This window comes from Pseudophryne corroboree (assembly GCF_028390025.1).
Source record: "Pseudophryne corroboree isolate aPseCor3 chromosome 7 unlocalized genomic scaffold, aPseCor3.hap2 SUPER_7_unloc_3, whole genome shotgun sequence".
In the NCBI taxonomy this organism is placed as follows: Eukaryota; Metazoa; Chordata; class Amphibia; order Anura; family Myobatrachidae; genus Pseudophryne; species Pseudophryne corroboree.
Window position 1 is genome coordinate 766,767 of NW_026967612.1, and position 7,292 is coordinate 774,058.

Here is a 7,292-nt window from a genome sequence, read left to right on the forward strand (position 1 = left end):
CTTTATTCTGTCCGCAGCAGGAAATTAATAAATAACCGGAAACCTTTTGGGGATTTGAAACCATCTTGTCGAGCTGGCCCAGACTTTCTCAAACAGAGATGGAGGAACGTTACATCAGCTTTCATTATATATCTATATATACATACATATATACCCCTTTGTCAGGAACAGCAGGGTCCTCAGTGATGTTAATATGTCCTTAATATCCACAATCATGTACTGAATGCTCCTTGCCAATATCCCTGATCTTCCAGGACAAACTCCAAGAACAAAAGGCTGACACCAAGATTCGATTTGTAGGGACCTTCTGTCCCGAATGGCGTCTACTAAAAAAGGCCATTCAGAAACATCTACCTGTCCTACATCTGGATCCAGAGTTATCACCTTTATTGGATCCCACTTTACAAATCAGTTGGAGGAGATCCAAGAACATCAAAGACACGTTGGTTCAGAGCCATTTTTCACGTGAAATGACCAAATCCAAACTCCCTAAGGGATCCTTTCCATGTGGGCAATGTAAGGCTTGCCCACAGATACAGATAACTGACTGTGTCAAGGACAGACATGGCAAGGATATTTCCATACAACACTTCTTCAACTGCGACACACAAGGAGTAGTCTATTGTCTAACCTGTCCTTGCAATCAACGATATGTAGGCATGACGACTAGAAAATTCAAAACTAGGATTTTAGAACATATGGGCTCCATTCGCAACTCATCGTCAGATCTTCAAAAAGGCAAAAAACTAACATCAGTAGCCAGACACTACCATGCTGCACATCATGACTCACCAAGTGATATGCGCGCCTTTGGCCTAGATAGGGTCCATCTAGGCATACGCGCTGGTGACTTAAGCAAAGAACTTATTAAGAAGGAAAGTGAATGGACTTTCAGGTTAGGTTGTCTCAAACCATTGGGTCTGAATGAATACATCAATTACAGTGCATTTCTGTAACCTACTTTCTATATAGCACCCATCAAGTGTCCTCGCTTCCTTCCCTTACACCCCTCAGTACACTCTCATCCAGTACACCCCTATTCATAACACATCACATTCACCCTTCTTTCATCAGCACTTTCACGCCCACCTCCACCACATACTCGGCACCATCACATCCGCAGTCCATTCACATGCACCTCACATCCATCCCATTACAGTGACCCAGCAAATTCCGACATATTTCACAACCTACTAACACGTTTCCACACAGCACTCCCATTGTCAACCCACTCCTATCCCTTACATCTCTACTCCCCTTCCTCATCTCACCATATCATTATACTTCTCGCCCACACAAGATCATCACCTTCGACACCACACACACATTCCCACCACACTGCAAACCACAACACCCCAACCATATCCCAACACCCCATATCCCAACACCCCAACACCCCACAATCTTAAACCCCCTCCCCCCTTCCCCCTCTCTCCCCGCCTTTCCCCCCCCCCCACTCCATCCCCCCCATTCCTTTCCACCTCACTCCCCATCCTTTCCATACCATCCTTTCTCACAATCATTCCCACCACTTCCATCGACGTCACTTGCATTATTAATCCAAATGAACATATTCATGAATATCCTCATGCAATGTTTACAACGTGTTTGTTTATAACTCCAGACAAGATATGCTGTCCTAACATATTTTTCCAGCAATTATCATTTATTATACTTAAATTTAATCTATTCTTATCATCTAAATATTTCATAAACAATTTGTGAAAGCTTCAATTTTATTATTTTCATTCATTTATTCTTTTTTGCTAATTTTCCCCATTTTATTTTTATTTATTTTTATTTTTATTTCCATTTTTTCACTATGCCCACTTATATAATAAGCAAGATGCTCATTTTTTATCTAATAACCTTGTATATTTCTCACACATATTCTCTGTTTTTTCCTTTTGTGCAATGGGCCACTAATTGCAAGCATAATAGGGAACCAATACTAAACAGAACAACCGTTCCACCTGTGCAGCAATTTACAAACACAGGACACGCCTCCCTTTTGATTGGACAACGACCAGCTCCCTTGCAAGATAAAGCCTGCACTATCCCCTCTGGGAACAGGAAGTGATCAAGCCCGGTGAACGGGTGAAACTAGTTTTCCGTTCCCTATCCCCACTGCCTGGGTGTGACAGCTGATTCCGGACATCCTGAACCACGAGCCGCTCTTTCCCCAGCAGCCGCTGCATCAACCCGCCGCCGCTAGATACTGCCGCGATGGGACCAGGAACATTGTGTCTCTCTTCTCCTCAGCCAACCTGACCACGTCTCCACAATACATCAGGTACTTTGATCGACAGTGCGGCTATAAACGAACTGCTCAGCTCCTGGGAACCAGTGTATCCTGCATCTTCAATTTGCCTGGACTTTGACACGGACATTCCGCACTCAGAAAGTATCCTGCTCATATTAGTGACTGATCGTTCCATACAATTCCGGGTAATATCTGCTCAATATCAGCATCTTTTTGCATATTTATATTTGATAATAGCATTCATCAAGCTGTTTTTTGCAAGTACCCGTTTTACAGATAGTCGGCATTTAGCGGCTTAATACCACATAGGATACTGTTTAAACCTTTATTTTCAGTCATTTTGATCTAATCATTTGGCTGAGCAATTTATCACTATCCTCTATACTGCGTATTATATAGCATTGCTGCAGCTCTGTATAATCAACTGTTGTTCATTATCTCTTTCTCTTTTCACCTGATACCATTTTGGTACAATGTGCAATAATCTGTCAGCATCAAATTGATGGTGATGCATGGTTCCAATCAATTTAATTATCTGCTAATTGTGTACAATTGCTCTTTATCACACCAAGTACCTTTATCATAGGTACTATCAGCATCTTGCAATCATATTATATAGTATTTCTGCAGCTCTGCATACAGCAGAACACAAATAAGAAACTGTTGTTCATTTTCTCCTTCTTTTTCCACCTGATACCATTTTGGTATAATTATAATAATCTGATAGTAGCAAATTGATGGTGATGTATGGGTCTAATCAATTTATTTGACTGCTAATTGTGTACAAATTGCTTTTTATCACACCTAGTACCTTTATCATAGGTACTATCAGCATCCTGCAATCAAGCAGCCCATTGTCTATCAACCAATCTCAAAAATTTTTTTTTTTTTTTTTTTTTTACCTATCAGTATCGTTTCCTTTTCCTCACTTTATACTATCTTCAGGACTCTCACCACTGATTCAGGGGTAATTATCCCGGTCTAACGGTGGCAGCAGATCCCCTATTTTCCTCCTCCACTCATTCTCTTGTCTTTTCTTTTATTTCTCCATTTTCGTGAACTCTCATCAGTGATTCTCGAGCCCTCGATATCTAATATTTTTTCTACTATCATACCACACTGGTAACGCCCGAATCCTTCCGATCTTGGAAGCTAAGCAGTGTAGGGCTGGGTCAGTACTCGAGTGGGAGACTCTCGAGGAATACTCAGTTTAGTAGAAATTCCTGGACGGTTTTGCTCAGCGTCTAACACTGACAGCAGATTCATCTTGCTCATTCCATCTTTAATCATCCCATCTGTCTCCTCATCATCGCTCATGAGAGAATAAAAACGCTTCAATTTTCAGGGTCTCCAGCTGTTATTATCGCACCCAGGCATTCCAGAACAATATTCAGTATTTACACTGTAATTAATTCGTTCTGTGTTCCCCCTTTCTATTCCCCAACTCCCCCCCACCCCTACCTCCAATTTTTGACAGTAAACTCTACTATTTTATCAATTATTGTTAATAAAAGTTATATTTAAAAATTCATTTATAATCTTTACTTATTGTCTCTTCTGAGACCTCTTAAACATACAAGAGTGCACCCACAAAAGAGTCTTCTTCTCTCCCTTTTGTTGTATGTCTTACCACTGACTCAGGGTGCACCACCAAACTCAAGATAACATTAGAAAACTCCGATTTTCTCGTTGTATTATGTATTTTGGTTCTAACAATATCTATTAGATACCTTACCATTCTCCAGTGCGGTATACCCCCAATACATTCAATATTGGATCTAATCAGGAAATATTATGGCCGACATAGGAATCAGTATCCGAGTCAGTATCGATGTGTAGTAACATTTTTGCGGGCCTGAGTGAAAAGAAGCATAGCCATGAACATCGCATCTTTTCTCTACGTCTGTGTCTGGGACACAGATTTATCCAACCTCACTCTGATATTACTGAAACTTTCACCCAGTCAGTTATTGGTGGTGCCAACAGGGCCACCATCATATGTCTGCATTCCTAATATAGTTTCCTCTTGGGAAAAACATTCAGCCACCGACATGTTGACACACATGTACCAAGTACCCACAGACACATCGGCTTATGGGGGATAGACCTACAGTAAATCTGTCAGAGGGACAGAGAGGATTTTTCAGCTCACAATCCAGCGCCAAAAGTACACAGTCTGGGAAATAATAAACTCTATAGTGATAGACTTGTTACGCTCTATAGATGTGCTGGTGAGGTGAGGAAGAAGCCCCGCCGCTGTAATGGCACGCTTCTGTCCCGCTCAGAAACAAATAATTAATTACGCTGGCGGGGTAAGTACAGTGCCCAGGCACTAATGTCCACTTTTGCCAGCCTTTTGTGAGGAATTTATGCTGCCCAGGGTGCCCCCCTTCCCCACCCACACGCCCTGCACCCTGCAGTGCCTGTCTTTGTGTGGGAGCATGGCGCACAGCATTCCGCTCGCTGCGTGGTACCTCAGAATGCCGTCACTGGAGAAGAAGTCTTCTGTTCTTCTGCTACTCGCCTGTCTTCTGACTTCTGGCTCTGTAAGGGGGTGATGGCAGGCTACGGGAGTGGGCATCTAGGCGTACCTAGCGATCAGCACCCTCAGGAGCTAATGGTGTCCTGTCAGCCAGAAGCAGAGCCATTGAACTCACTAGAAGTTGGTCATACTTCTCTCCCCTAAGTTCCACGAAGCAGGGAGACTGTTGCCAGCAGCCTCCCTGAAAATAAGAAAAACTAACATAAGTCTTTTCAGAGAAACTCAGTAGAGCTCCCCTGTAGTGCATCCAGTCTCACTGGGCACAATTCTAAAACTGGAGTCTGGAGGAGGGCAGAGCCGAAACTAGGGAGGGGCTAGGGGGGGCATGTGACCCGGGCGCGGGATTTGATAGGGCGCTGGGATCAGCTGGGTCTGACACAGCAGAGAATCTATTGAAGAAAAATGGGATTTGTAGTCATGTGTGCTACTGCTTAGACTTTATGCAGTAGCATAGAGACTACAAATCCCATGAGGCATTGCAGAAAGCTGGCCACGGCTGCTGGAGCTAGGGAGTCAGGGTAACGTCTAGTTTCTAAGTTTCTAGTTTCTAAGCAGCGGCGGCAAGCCCAAAAAAGTATACTGCCCGCCCGCACGAGCTACGAATGTGGTCAGCTACTGACCTTTTTCTGGCCCCACACAGCATTGCATTCAGCCCGACAGCACAGTGATGGATGGAAGCAGGACAGCGAGAGACGGAGGTAAAACACACACACATATTCACTGTGACTGGTGTTAACCCCTGCAGCTCATTCAAACTACTGCTCATTTTCACCACTGTGACAGCTACAGATATACAGATATATACAGATATATATATATATATATATATATATATATAATAAAATAGAAAAAAAAAAAAAAATAAGAAACAAATTCAACACAGATATCCCTCAGACCAGCAGACACCAGTAATACACACATGATAGATATATATAAAGCCCTAGCGTGTATATATGTACACAGCCACATACATACATATATTATATATATATATATATATATATATATATATATATATATATATATATATATAAGATTATCACAGAATGAGAATCCGGGAAGCCGCACTGACACTCTCAGAGGTATAGTCCAGGTGTCCGGTCAAGCAGGTAAATATATCATCACATGTCCACGCAATCACAAAGACAGGACCAGCACACTGTAGTTTTGTCAAGAAATGCTGTATTATAAACGTGAATAATGTTACAAGGCTCGTCATATACTCATCGTTTGATCAGCACAGGGAAACACAGTAGACCACCCAAACAGCCGTTTTCGGACTTAATCCTTCATCAGGGGAATAGCCTTACAAAGTGCCATAGTGCCATGTGCAAAATAAGCCTGTATAAAGTGCCAAAAAATCTGTTCACTTGTGTGCTCTATTTAAACACACTTAATGGAGCTTACCTGCTACACCTGTGACCGTCATCACTCCCTTCCGTTCAGACCCGTCACACCGCCCGGCCGGGGTGCACCGCAGCCGGAACGCACGCCAGCGAACCACCCGGCCGGAAGTCCGGACACGCGACACGCACGCGTCACCCAACCGGAAGTCCGGACCCGTGAGCCGCACCGTGCGTCCCACCAGCGGCGCAGACACCAGCCGTTAAGGGCAGCAAAGCCAAAATCAAAAGTGAGTGTGTCCGGGACACATTGCAGCTGGTCGCATCCACAACAGTATACAAAAGACTTATCATAAAAACCTAATCATATTCACCAGCAACCAACCCAGAGAATGCTCCTCGATACTGTTCTGTATCGGGTCCATATATTTATGAACCGTCCACTACAATAATTAAAGAGGGACAACGATGATCATTTGCCCCGATGCAAGACAGTATCGACAGAGTTAACATATACACATAAAAAAAAATAAAAAATGGAGAATGATAATGAAACAATCTGCTGATTAGACCCAAAGTACTTGCAATAACTCTCTATACTTAATTCTACCATATTATAGGGATCTTCAATCTATCACCAGTGCCAGCATTACAAGAATGAAGCAAATGAGCATTCTTCATTAAGTCCATTAGGGACCATCGCATCAAGCATGTAGATCCATCGGCACTCTTGCTGTAATAGCAGTCTGTGTCTATCTCCTCCTCTTCTCAAAGGTGGTACATGGTCTATAGGCATAAATTTAAATTCACCTAATTTGTGTCCCATAGTCACAAAATGCCTAGCCACCGGTGGCGTGCTTCCATCCATTTTTTGATACGCCTTTTTTATGGAGGACCTGTGCATCGCTATCCTCTCCTTCAGCATACGTATCGTCTTCCCTATATAAATTTTCCCACAGGGACAGAGTATCAGGTATGTCACAAATTTAGTGTCACATGACATCCGAAATCGTAGCGGGTATGTTGTTCCTTTAGTTGGATGACTGCATGTCTTTCCTGTCATCATAAAGCTGCAGTTCACACAGCCATGGCACTTAAAGGCACCCTTTTGTAGCTGCAGCCATCTATTGCCCCTGCCAACTCT

General features: G+C 43.0%; 1 pseudogene; it reads left to right on the plus strand.

Annotated features, from left to right (window-relative positions):
• The first annotated feature begins 3,364 nt into the window (after positions 1-3,364).
• LOC134986338 (5S ribosomal RNA) lies at positions 3,365-3,483 on the plus strand (annotated as a pseudogene).
• Positions 3,484-7,292: the final 3,809 nt, after the last annotated feature.